Genomic DNA, 13728 nt, shown 5'->3' with positions numbered 1-13728 from the left:
CCCTAAAAGTCCTTTCCCCTCACTGTGGTGCCGAACTAACGTTCTCCTACAGTATGCAGCTCAAGCCCATCCTCCAGGGAATCTTCCCTGACAACTGCAGGTGGATTCTCTGGGGGAACGGTTTGGGAAAATTGTATCTATCATGGCTACCCCTTTTGGTTCTAGGTTTTGTCAGTGCACCCAGGAGCAAGCTGGTCCAGGGCAACTGATTCAGGTCACCTAAACTCAAAGATGACTATGTATGAACCAGAGGGCTAGTTACTAAGTTTATAAATACCCATGAAAGCTAATATTTACTGAGCACTTACCAGATGCGAGGCAGCAAAAAGGAAAGTACTACTATTATCCCCATTCTACAGAAGGGCAAACAGAGATTAGCCAGCACCCCAAGACCAGGATCTGATCCGAGCAGTCTGCATATGGAGCTCTCAGCCATTCATAATCTCTCGTTGGCAGGAAATCTCCATGTGAAGCCATGTGCTAATCAGAAGGTATCAGGAGAATGGAAGCAAAGCAAGGGAAAGATTCTCCTGGGTAGAGGCATCAACAGAGATGCACCCATCTGCTTGATGGTGCAGAGGCTCACTGAAGGACTGCACACAGCTCCTCTGGCCAGAGTCCCCAGGCAGTCCTACAGACATATCACCAAATTCCTCTCTTGGATTCACCACCCCAATTTCCACAGACACCATCCCAACCCTCTCCTAGAAATGCAGTCTTTCTTCTGAGGATACAAAATTAAGTTTAAGCAATTCTGGCTACAAACACATTCCAATCATGCCTTCTTGGGGTTATAGCTGGGTCATTTTGGTTGAACTTAAAGTTTTCCCTGAAATTCTCCAAACTACACTTACAAAAATGTCTCTTGGTTTACATCTTTTCTATAGACAGCTCTTTTATTCTCATTTCATTCACAGATGATCACTGATTCATTCAACAAACACTTGATTTTCCCAGAACACTGTGTTCTAGGTCCTGGAGATACTAGCAGTGAACAGGACAGGCAAGATCTCTGAAACCTGGTGGAGCTTATCATGTGTCCCCCACTTCTAGGCACTTATGACACTTTATGGCAATTGCTTATTTGGCCTTCTTCAGGCTGTGCCTTTCAGCTCTGTATTCCAATTTTCCACAACAGTAACTGGCCCACACTGTGAGTACTTCATAAATGTGAGCTGACTAAATTAATCAATAAAAGCACTGGGTCTCATCTTTCTCATCCAGGGTGGGACCAGATTATGTCTGAAGTCCCTAAGAGTAAACATACAAAATCCAAATCATGTTAAAGGGACAGAAAGCAAACCGCAAATACAACTCCAATCAAGAAGGAAAATGGAATGAGATAGGTCCTTACAGTCATGAAAGACAGTCCACCTTGGGAAGCAGTGAAGGGCTCCCTCACCTGGAGAAAGCACAGACTGGAGAACATGACCAGGGGTCTGTTGGAGGTATGGAAATGACTTGCAGTAAAGTCTGAGTTGGGGTCAATGTATGGAGACAGAAGTGAGGGGGTGAAGTGGTTCTCTGCCTAGATCTCATACTGGATGAGTGCAAAGAAGCACTGTTTTGGGGGAAAAGAGGTAGAGGCATGAAGCTAGGCCTTGCAAAATGCTCATAGACAGATGTGGGACGAGCACCAACAAAGACAAGTGAAAAACCACAGTCACAAAGTTTAAGAAAAGGACTACAATAGCTCCAAGTCAAAAAGGCCAACCAAGAGGAGACTGACAACAGCAAGAAAATCTGGCTTACCATGCCAAATATTTATGGTCAAGGTCAAGGGAAATGAGTAAGCAGCAGCCACTGCATCTATCGATTGGGCCTCAAGAGCAGTTTCAATAGAGATAAACACATTTGAAACACAACCCCTCACTCATTCAGGCTCTTAGTGAACTTATACTAAGAGAAAAAGGCACCCCCCACCCCCCTTCCCCGGCCCCACCGTAACTCCAAAGTAAAGCTATTCCTTATTCAAACCAACATTCTTTGTCCAGAGAGGAAGGTCATCATTTTCCACTAAGGACGAAGTCTCAGGAGGGAAAGAAAGAGAGTGGACACCCAACCCATGGGATGCCCCAGCCGACTAGCTCTTACATACGATTATTTTCCTACAGTCTTGGAAGCACCACTTGACATAAAGCTTCTGGTGTATTAGGCTCCGGGATTGAAACAGAATAAACATTTAGTAAGATTTCAGCAGAATCATATGCAACTTGTTTAAATTTTTTTTTTAAAGGATGCTTAAAACATGCTGTCTTCCAAAAATCCAGAGATAATTTTAGATTGAAAAATCAAGGCTTGCCAAGGGAATCTGAGAGCTTTTCTATCTTGGTCTCCAATGCTAACCTACGTATTCGTGTGCAAAAATAGAGGAAGATTAGAATCTCAAATGCCAGACTGAAAAGTTGCCACAACAAACCTGAACTCTTCATATGGAGTTTGTTATCCTGTCAGCAAGAAAGCAAATGAAACAATAAACTAAACTTTTCATTTTTAAAGAGAAAAAGAAAAAAAAAAAAAACCACACCCAAACACGAAATATTTCCTAGCCTTGTAAAGGAAAATTAAGAAAAAAGAAAAGATACTGTGAACGAAATTTAAAAACAGTCTTCACAAAATCTACATATCAAATTTGTGAGTAGTGTCTTATAAACACATACTGAGAACTTCAGATCTAAAATATGATAAAACGGCAGTCATAGCTTATTCAATAAAACTGGGTCAACTAACCATTTGGAAAATATTTTCTATCTTACACCAAAACGAAATTTTGAGTAGCAATTTTTAAACTGAAATTTAAAAAATAATCATAATAAAACCATGAAACGAGAAGCAAAATGAATGGAAGTTTTTATAACACCGGGACGGAGAAGAATTTTTCCAACTTGTCAATAAAGGAAACAAATATAACCGATTTTTTACACGAAGGTTACCTTTGACCTCATTTGTAAATTTATCCTAAAACAATCAGACGATTCCTTTTGACAAAATTATCTTGTGATGTGACCAACTGGGAACAATCTACCTATGTACCAGCAGGGCTTTAAATTACGGTGTGCAATCAAGTCCACAGAAGTGACAATACAAGTGAAATGCGTTGTATTTACTGACATAACCAAAATGTTAGCAATGATCGTCACTGAGTGGCAGGCTGGCGGATGACTGTCATTTGAAAAAGTATTGTCACAACACTTTTTGTGTTGTCTTGAATGTGAGGAGAATAAATTGCTTTTATAATGGGGGTGACGGTGCCGGAACAAGCTTTTTTCAAATCGGGGTCCCCCAACCTGAGTGTTCACCTGGCAAATTTTGTGAGGAGTACGAACAGAATTCTTATCATGCCAACCAGGCGTGCTTCTTTCCTCGCACCGCGCGGAGCAGGAAGACACACCCCTGACCCTGCACTCGCCCCACAGGCGTGGGTCCTTCAGCCCCCAGCCCTGCCGGGTCCCCGCAGAACCTCCCCCGGCTCGACTGCGCCAGCAGGCTCCGCGGGGCCGGGAAATCGTGTCCCTCGGTGGCCCCGCACGGCCGCGAAGGTGCGCGCAGCCGGCCAGGCAGCCGCGGGGCGGCGTGAGGGCCGCGTCCCCAGCCAGTCTCGGCGGACCCCGGACGCCCACAGGCCGCCGTGCCTCCGCGGACCGCTCCGCCGGCTTCCGGGAACGGGCGCCGGCGCCAGCCCGACCTCCCCGGCCCCGGAGGCCCGAGGGAGCGCCCCCCGCCCCTCCCGTCCAGCGTCTGCGGAGTACCCCGGCGCCCCCAGTCCCGGGCACAAGCCATGAGGCCCCTCCGGGCTTCCGTCCGCCCGGCCAGCGCCCCCAGAGCCCGGCGTCCTCCACAGCGGACGGGCAAGGGGCGGGAGCCCACGGCCCCGCGCCCCCGAGCGGAGCGGCTGTCCGCGAGCTCGTCCAGTCGCCAGTCCCGGTCCGCAGCCCACCGGCCACCCACCAGCCCGCCCGCCTGCGCCACGGAGTGCCCGCTCGCTCCCGTTCCTCACCTGCGACGCGCCCCGGCCCCCAGCACACCGCCCGGACCGGCTGTGTACACCGGAAGTGACGTCTCCAGGCCGGCCCCGCCCCCGCCCCAGGCGGACGCCGGAGTGGAGGCGGACCCGGGGGCTCGGAGCTGATCCCCGCTGCGCGAGCCGGGAGGGGGCGGCCCTGAGCTTCCTACCCCAGGCACCGAGGACCTCCCTGTGGGACGGCTAGGGTGGGGGGTAAAGGCAGCCGGCCGGAGCCTGCAGGGCCACCCCTATCCTCCACTGTGGCTTGGCCTGTGGGCGGGAGGGGTTAGCTACGTCCTCACAGACTTATTATTGAAATAGATTACTCAAATAATGAGTGCTTACTGGATGCCACGTCCTGACAGGCACTGTAGGAACAGGGTAATGCCCTCACTCTCATTGGTTTATTCTCTAGTGGAAACACAATAAAATTGCCACAAATACGCACGATGAGATAGTGCCAATTGTGACAAGTGGTAGGAGGGGAAAGTGAAAGAGGGAGGGGGAGAGTTCCCTGACCTAGTGTAGGAGGGTGATCAGGGAATTATTTGCCCAGGAAATAGAACAGGAGTTGAGGTCCTAAAGGAGAGAAGGAAGAAACAACTTAGAGAAGCAGAGAGGAAAGCATGTTAGGGCAGAAGAAACAGCAGGTGTCTTCAATGTGTGTTCGAGAAACTAGGATAGTAAGATTTTGCCTGAGAGCAGTGGGAAACTAGTAAATTTAAAGCGAGGGATGATTTTACCATGCTTGTGCGTTTAAAGGGATTGCCTGGACTACAGTTGCAGAGAAGGACTATAGAGGGGGAGGCAAAAGGGGATGTAGATTTCTACACCCATGTTCATAGCAGCCTTTTTCATATTAGTCAAAAAGGTGGAAGCAGCCCAAGTGTCCGTTGATGGATGAGTAGATAAAATGTGGTATATCCATGCAATGGAATACTATTCAGCCTTAAAAAGGAAGGAAATTCTGACATGCTACAAATGTATGAACTATGAAGCATTGTGCTAATAAATAAGCCACTCACAAAAGGACAAATATTTTATAATTCTACTTATAGGAGATACCTAGAATAAGCAACTCATAGAGACAGGAAGTAGAATGGTAGTTGCCAGGGAATGGGGCGAGGGGAGCATGGGGAGTTTGTATTTAACGGGTATAGAGTTTCAGTTTCAGAAGATGAAAACTTCTGGAGATGGATGTGGTGATAGTGCACAACCACCCCAAAACTATACAATTAAAAATGGTTAAAATTGTGAATTCTATGTATATTTTAGATAGCTAGCTATCAGGAAACTATTTCAATTGTCCAAGCAAAAAACAATTCTGATTTAGATCAGGGCCTCCACATTTTTCTTATTGTTCTTGAACTTCTATCAGCAAAAGTTTGACTACTATCTAGATTTTATTAATACATACAAAAATACCTCATTCTAATATGCTTCCCTTTATTGCACTTTTCAGATCCAGCATTTTTTAAAATTTGTAGGTTTGTGGCAACTCTGCATTGAGCTAGTTATTGGCATTATTTTTTCTAACAGTATTTGCTCACTCTGTATCTCTGTGCACTTTTGGTAATTCTCCCAATATTTCATGTTTTTGCATTATTATTGTATTTGTTATGATAATCTATGATCAGTGATTATGACTCAATGAAAACTCAGATGATGCTTAGCATTTTTTAGCAATACAGTATTTTTAAATTAAGGTATGTACATTGTTTTCTTTTTTTTTTAATGTTTATTTTTGAAGGAGAAAGAGAGTGTGAGTGAGGGAGCAGGCAGAGAGACAGAGGGAGACACAGAATCTGAAGCAGGCTCCAGGCTCTGAGCTGCCAGCACAGAGTCTGACGTGGGGCTCGAACCCACAAACTGCGAGATCATGACCTGAGCCGAGGTCGGACGCTCAACAGACTGAGCCACCCAGGCACCCCTGTACATTGTTTTCTTAGACATAATGCTGTTGCACACTTAACAGACTACAGTATTATTGAAAACAAAACTTAAAAAGAACTTTAATGTTTATTTTTGAGAGAGTGTGAGCAGGGGAGGGGCAAAAAGAGAGGGAGACATAGAATCAAGAACAGGCTCCAGGCTCTGGACTGACAGCACAGAGCCCACGCGGGGCTCGAACCCACAAACTGTGAGATCATGACCTGAGCTGAAGTCAGACACTTAACTGACTGAGCCACCCGGGCGCCCCTAAACATAACTTTTATATGCACTGGAAAACCAAAAAATTCACTTGACTCACTTTATTGCACTATTAGCTTTTTTACAGTGGTCTGGGACCAAATCTGGAATATGCCAAGGAATGCATATATATATCCACTACACTACTAACATACTATTTACATTATGAAACATAAATAATTTTAAAGGATTAAAAAGAAAATCTATATAGAAGTTCTAACATTTTCTTCCTGTACTCTAGTAGATGGCTTTCTTATACCGGTGGGTATGTGAACCTCATGTGGAAAGCCACTCACAGACTGAGGGAGTGGCAGTGGGGACAAAGCAGATGGAAGTCACTGATGAAATGGATATGGAGGGTCAGGAAGAGAACGGAATCCTAGATTTCTCCCGAGTCTCTGGGATGAACCATTGTAGTGGTGACACGGTGCTGGAAAGTCTCGAAGACAGAAAGAAGGCCATGAGTTCCACTGTAAACATGACATCAAGGAGGATGCACTGAGGAGGCAACTGGGGATGGAAGGTCTGCAGCTGGAGATGTCACTGGAGCTTAGGTTCATTAAAGCTGTGGGTAGGAGCTGAAGGTGAGTTTAGATTGAAGGGAGGCTTTTTGGTGACTTTTTTTTTTTTTTTTTAAAGTAAGCTCTATGCCCGACGTGGGGTGTGAACTCAGAACCCTAGCATCAAGAGTCGCATCCATTGACTGAGCCAGCCAGGTGCCCTGGTGGTTTGGTTTTTTAAAATGGAAGAGAGTTAGGGGCGCCTGGGTGGTTCAGTTGGTTAAGCATCTGACTCTTGATTCTGCTTAGGTTGTTATCTCATGGTTCATGGGTTCGAGCCTGTGTAGGGCTCTGAACTGACAGCATGGAGCCTGCTTTGGATCCTCTCTCTCCCCCTCTGCCCCTCCACATGTGCACCCAGGTGCGTGCACACGCTATCTCTAAATAATTAAACATTAAAACATTTTTTTCTTAAATAAGGTGGAAGAGATTTACACACATTTCAATGTCAGGAGGATCCAGTTGGCAGAAACAGGCTGAGTATACAGGAGAGACATGATGGTCATTTTGTGAGGTTCTGCGAAGGCTCGAGGGGATGTAAAATGCTTTGCAGCAAAGAGAGAGGGAAGCTTGGGGACAGAGGTGTGAGGAAAGTGGGAAAGGTGTGAAAGCAGAAAGGGGAGTTGAAAGGAGAAATTTGGGAGAATTTACAAATTGCATGGAGAATCTATTTCAGGTTGCTAATTATTCATTCAGAGTAGAGCCCTCTTTCCTGTTAAGTGACTTGCCCCAGCAGCTTCCAGGTAAAGGTGAAGAAGGTGAAGCAAGGATTCATCTGACAGTTGAGTAACAGAGCCAAAAGTGTTACGGACATGATGGGCCGTGGATCCCAAGCGACAAGAGGAAGCATGTGAGGCGGAAAGGACAGCTGGTTTGGAGGAAGTGTCCCTGGGTGCTGGTGTCACCTTACCTGTGTAGGTTGGAGAAGGACCAGGGATGATGGCTGGCTTCTATGTGGCCAAGTGTGGTTCCTGCCATCTCAGAACAAGCCCATCCACCATTCCGAGGTGCTCCTAGCTCCTGAGACAGGCCCCAGGCTCCAGTGGCTATGCCTGGAGGCACTTGGTAAACATTGGATGGGACTTGAAAGAGGCTCCCTCCCTACTTGCCAGGCTCTGACCCATGCGCTTAACCACTGCTGCTCACTTCACTCTGAACCCCATGGTCCCAGATAGTGTCGGAAACAACTTATGCCTGGCTCCATCTGGGCCCCTTCCATAGACTTCAATCCAGGACCAGGAGGTTCTAGAGACCCGTTCAGCCATGCATGCAGTTCTGTTTTGTTTTCTTTTTATTGAAGTATAATTAACATGCAGTGTTATATTCGTTTCAGCTCATTTGTGCAGTTCTTATTTGGGCTCAGTGTGAACCTTGCCAACCTTGGGGCCCTTTTGGTGGCCTTTGAGCACTAGGCCGTCTTGGGCTTTTCAAGCTTACCTGAGGATATTTTGCACTGTGCACATATCAAATCTGCTTTGCGAATAGTATATCTACAGCTATCATACCTACCTCCTAGAGGTCTGAACTATTGTTTGCATTCATCAAACACTCATACATATGGAGAGGAAGGGAAAAAAACACCCATGTACCCATCACACATATTTGAGATATCTGTCAAGTCGTGTCACCTCTTTATTCCAAGCTCCCTTACACTAGAGTGTCAAGAAAAGAGGGTGGAGTCACAGGGTCTAGAGATGGAGGCCAGGCCCTCCTGGAGTCCCCATGTCTTCAGGGAGGGAAGCTGTGACCCTGCAGCTCTCCAGAGAGGTCTGTGATTGGACCCTTCACATGCACATAGGAATAGGATGGCACCCCAGAGACCACCAGACTAACACCTCAGTTTGCCACTGAGGAGGCCAAGAAGGCCCAGGCCGGGGAACAGGGTCTCTCCCTGAATCACCTGATCCCCTGTGTATCTGGTTAGAGGCACAGCTGGTTGGAGCCAGACCCCATGCAAGGGCTGAGAACCTCAGAGGTCGTCACTGCAGGAAATGAGCAGAATGAGACTTCAGGAGCTCCTCAGTGACGGAACAGCTCTGCATTAGTGAGATGGCGAGATGCACCTTGACCTTGGCATGAGATGCCTCCCCCTTCACTGAGAGAGAGAAAAGCAGATTTGCTATGGCTAGCTTTTTATGAAGGCTTCACATTTCTAATGTGAAAGGCTGCAGAATACAAACATCCACACAGAGGGGCTCATGAGGAATGAGAACTGATTTTTTTTAAGCAGCCAAAATTATTACTGTTGGCTTGTGTATTCTTCATGGCAGAAGCCAGGGCTCCCAGGTTGGGATTTCACATGTTAGTTTTAGTGGGCATGTCTGAAAGAAGAGCCTTCAGGGAAGGAGTTGTCACAGCCAAGTTTTGGAGGTGGGGCAGGAGCAATGGTGTTGGTTTGGAAAGGGTACCTTCGCTCCTCTACCTTGCTGGTCTCCCCTGGGCAGAGTGTGAAAGCTGCAATATGGGCTGTGAGCCCCAGGAAGGGTAATTGCATTCCAGAATCCACAGGATTGGGAAGCGAGTCTGGAGAGGGCTGGCCGGACGTTCTGGACACAGAGCAACCGGCTGTCTGCTGCTGGGCATGGAGAGAGGCTGTGGCAAGGTCAGTCCAGTCTAGCTTGAGTGGCATGGCCCAGGCAGGAAAGGGGGTAAGGGCAGTGTGAGTCATCTGTTAAAGGGGAAACTTCTCCCCCAGTCTCTGGATTGCCTCCCTGAGGAAGTCATTGCTCACTCCTCCCTTTCCCCTGTGTGTAAGCAGCTGAGCATCCTGTTGTCCTTTCTTCACTGGCTGGAAATGGTTGTACTGTGGCCAAGGGGCCCTTACCAGGAAGAGCCATCTGCTGCTGTCTCACCCCCACCTCTAAGATCCCAGGTTGCCTTTCATTGTTCTGAGGGGTTGGGGCTGGCCAGGGGCCTGGGAGAAACCTGATGGGTGGGCTGGACCCCAGGAGTCCAGGCTCCTTCCCCTGTAGGCAGGACAGAATACCTGGTACCACCTCAGGGAACATGGGAGATACAGGCAGGAGGGGCTGCTGGGGGACTCCCTGGGGATTCTTTGGGGTTTGGTGAAACAGAGGTGTTCAGATTATGTGGAAGAGGTGTTAGGGAGAGCAGCTGTAGACTAGGGACCACCCTAGAGGCTAAGCCCACCACAGTGACCAGCCGTGAAGGTCTACACAGTGGAAAAGGGATATATCCCAGGCCCTACAGACTTCCAGGGGTCCAAGGGCTTATGGGCAGGAAAGGAAGGTGTGCTGGGGCGGGAACAAGGCAAGGCTCTGGTATTGGTGAAGCCATAGGTGCTGTGGCCTTCAGGTCAAGTCATCCTGAAAGCCAGGGACAGCTCCAGTCCATTTCATAGCTGACAGAACCAAGGCCTTACTCTCCTCAGGTTCCAGTATATGGACCTGGCCACGGGCACTGCCCTAGCTCAGGTCTCTGCTTGGTTCTCGTCTGGCAAGATGTGTCTCTCAGGAATTGCAAGTGAAGAGTTGCAGTCAACTCCGTGGCCTCATAAAAAGTACGGACTTGAACACTTGTTGGGAGTTCTGAACAATTAAATTTATGAGCATCCCCCTCAGATTTGTAAACCCACCAGGGGCCAAGATTGAGGGGAATGAGAGACCTTCTCGGGTCCATCTGGCTGAAGAAAGCAGAACTCTGTCCCCTTTCCTGAGTCCGGGTGACTTTCTTTTGGTTATCAAAACGTAATAACCCCAACTCCTTGTCACGGAAACAAGAGGGGATTTATTAGCCCTAACAAAAAGAGCACTGTGGCCACTAGAATGGCTGTCCTTGGCAGCGGTCCTGATGCCCGGGAGTAACTTACAGACTGCTATCCTGTGGCTTGTCTGCTCCCTCACACAGTGGGAAGGAGAGTCTCGGGAGCTGGGTTTTCATTTCTTCAAAACACAGTGCCAGATTCCTCCAACCTGACAACTCTGAAGTTGCTGTATGGCTCCACGTAGAGATCTTTACATGTGGTTATCCCCAGTTACAGTCTGGTTAGAGCATTTCAATTGGGTCTTCTTCAACTGTTAGCAAGCAGGAGCAGTAAACTGCCACCGGCTTAATTTCTAGTGGTGATGGCAACCTGTGAGACCTTGGGGACTGGTCACAGAACCCAGACTCCCTTCCAAAGAGGTCTGGGCTACTCAACTCCTGGTGGATGTAGGTGCTGGAGGGCAGGACCACACAAGCATCAGATAGTGGGCTGCCTCCCATGTGCAATTCGGGGAAGCAGATGTTCCAGCCAGGTCAGAGAGCAGTGTGTTTGAGTGACGAAAGGCAAGAGGGGTTTTCTCCTCCTGCCGCCCCCACTCACTCCACTGGGAGAGATGGGCTCAGGGCTCAGAGCCCAGACCCCCCAGCCTTCTCACTGCCTGGCAGTGTTGCGCCTAACCTTAACCCTAACCCGCAAGCTGCCAAGTACTCATGCCTTCCATATAGGGGCAAAGCTGGGCAGAACCAAATATATTTTTAAGCTAAGTCATTAGAAATACTTGGGGAAAGGCTGAGTTTATACACTAAGATTTGGCTCTTAACCTACAATGATTTCACTTCCATGAAACATTGCTGGTAAAGGGCAAAACAATGAAGCCTCATCAGTCTGCACTGCTCCAAATGAGGGTGCAAGAGCATCCAGTTCTGAGCTACCCAGTGAACACCATAAGAGGGAGCTGATGAAACTAAAAGCCACTTTTGACTTGCCATAGCTCCGAGCTTCCTACTAGAATCACCAAGGAGATTGGGCTGATTGAAAGGGAGCCAGGTGGCCTTAAAATATATGGAGAAACCCTGAAAGTACTACATCACCTCACACAGAAGCTGATCAGGTCAGTAAGAAGAAATGAGATTACCTGTGATCTCATAAAATTAGCATTTCAAGCTGTTTTCCACATCTACACAGTCACAGTCACGGGCAAATCCAAGAGCACCACGAGTCCAGAACTGGTCACAAGTTTGGCCCTCACCCAGAACAGGCCTCTGGTAGCAGAGCTCTTTAAAGCATGACCTCGTGGGCCTCCTCTTCCAGGAAGTCTTCTCTGAAATCCTCAACTGTGTATCTCCCCATAGTCTTTATGCCCACAAAACTGTAAGTTTTGCCCTTTCTGGAAAGTGAGCTTAGACAATGTTCATCTCATACTCAGCTGTATCTTCAGCACTGGATATGGTATACAGCAAACAGCAGGCATTCACTAAGTAGGTTCCTCATTTATTCAACACATTTCTGAGCACCTACTATGGGCCAGGCACTGTGCTGGGTAATGGGGATAGAGTGATGAATGAGATAAAAGTGATCCTTAACACCCATTTGGTGGGAAAAACAGAGCTGAACACAAATCCACAAACATAAACCTAACACAAGCATGTAAGCACAATTAGAATATGTTGCAGTGAAGAAAAAAATGCTAAAATACTACTTCAAGAAGAGCTCAACACATTCTGGAAGGTCCTGGAAGGCATCTCTGAAAATGTTATGTTTAAACTGTCATTTGAAGAATGAGAAGCAATTACAGTTGATCCTTCAACAGCACAGGCTTGAACTGTATGGGTCCACTTACAGGTGAGTTTTTTTTTAACAAGAGTGCTGGATTTTCTCTGGTTATTTTCTCAGTAACCTTTGCTCTAGCTTTATTGTAAGAATACAGCATATAATGCATATAACATACAAAATATGTCTTAATCAACTGTTTATGTTATTAGTGGGCTTTTGGCTAACACGACGCTGTAAGTTTTGGAAAGTCAAAAGTTATACGTGGTTTTTTACTAGGGGGGTGGTCAGCACCCCAAACCTCCACAACGTCCAAGAGTCAACTATAGCTGGGAGAAGCCCTCCAGGTGAAAGGAACTGCCTGTACAAAGGCCCTAGACAAGGAATCTGGCTCATTTTTGGAACCAAGGGAAGGCTAAGGGAGTTCCCTAGGGACTAGATCACACAAGACAGGATGGGCAGGATGGCTCTTTCTGAAGAGAAACAGGAAGTTACTGGAAGAATGTGATGCAAAAATTTGTTTCCATAGCACTGGTGAGGGCGGTGGGGAGGAGAGGTAGAGGCAAAGGGAGTTAGCAAGGCTCTCAGGGGCCTGTGTGTGGTATCAAAGGGGCAGAGCAATGGAAAAACTCCAAGGTCCCCCTCCATGTACCTCTCATACTGACATTCAATTTACATAAAGTACACATATCTTAAGTGCACAGTTTAAATTTTCACTTATATATACAAACCACCCCAAGATAGAATACTTTAGCAGGCCTTGCCTCCCCCAAAGATAACTAGTACTTCATCTCTATCACTAGAGGTAAGTTTTGCCTGTTTTGAGTTTCAGGTAGATGAAATCCTATAGTATAGTATAGGTGAAATAGTATAGTATAGCAGTATTCTTTATGTCTGGCTTCTGTCATTCATCATGATGAGTGCCTGGGAGATTCATTTATGTTGTGTAGAACAAGTTTTAATTTTTTTACACTGTATTCCACTGATGCACATACCACTATTTGTTCTATTGTTGCTAAATATTGGAATTATTTCCAGGTTTTGGCTATTAGGATTACTATGAACATTCCTGTCTGTTGGACATAAGCCAATCACTGCTATTGGGAAAATACCCAACAATGAAACTGATGGATCATAACTACATATAATATATACATATGGCTTTAGTAGACACTATACATTAGTTTTGTGGTTGTACCAATTTACACTCCCACCATTAAAGCGTGTCCATCCTACCTCCTCCACTTCCTCACCAACACTTGACATTATGGTCTTCAAAAAGTTTGTCAGTTTTGTGGGAGTAGAATGGTATCTCACTACAGTTTTAATTTGCATTTCTTTGATGACAAAATGTCAAGAATGTTTTCACATGTTCATTAGATCTGAATATTCTTACTGTCTGTTCAAAATGTTAAAAATTGAATTGTTGGGTTTAAAGAAAAATTTTTTTTAATGTTTAGTTTTGAGAGAGACAGAGACAG

General features: G+C 46.6%; 1 protein-coding gene across 2 annotated transcripts in view; it reads right to left on the bottom strand.

Moving 5' to 3' along the window:
* GARRE1 (granule associated Rac and RHOG effector 1) overlaps window positions 1-4099 on the bottom strand; it is an 83206-nt gene extending 79107 nt beyond the window's left edge. Inside the window, exon 1 of one of the 2 annotated variants that reach the window (XM_027044918.2) lies at window positions 3998-4099. The gene's annotated coding sequence lies outside the window, so the exon portion shown is untranslated. The remainder of the gene's footprint in view (window positions 1-3997) is intronic. The other variant, XM_027044916.2, reaches the window with a different exon arrangement.
* Between the last annotated feature and the right edge of the window lie 9629 nt (window positions 4100-13728).

This window comes from Acinonyx jubatus, chromosome E2, assembly GCF_027475565.1.
Source record: "Acinonyx jubatus isolate Ajub_Pintada_27869175 chromosome E2, VMU_Ajub_asm_v1.0, whole genome shotgun sequence".
Lineage (NCBI taxonomy): Eukaryota > Metazoa > Chordata > Mammalia > Carnivora > Felidae > Acinonyx > Acinonyx jubatus.
The sequence above is the reverse complement of the archived record's forward strand: the minus strand, read 5'-3'. Positions and strand labels throughout refer to the sequence as shown.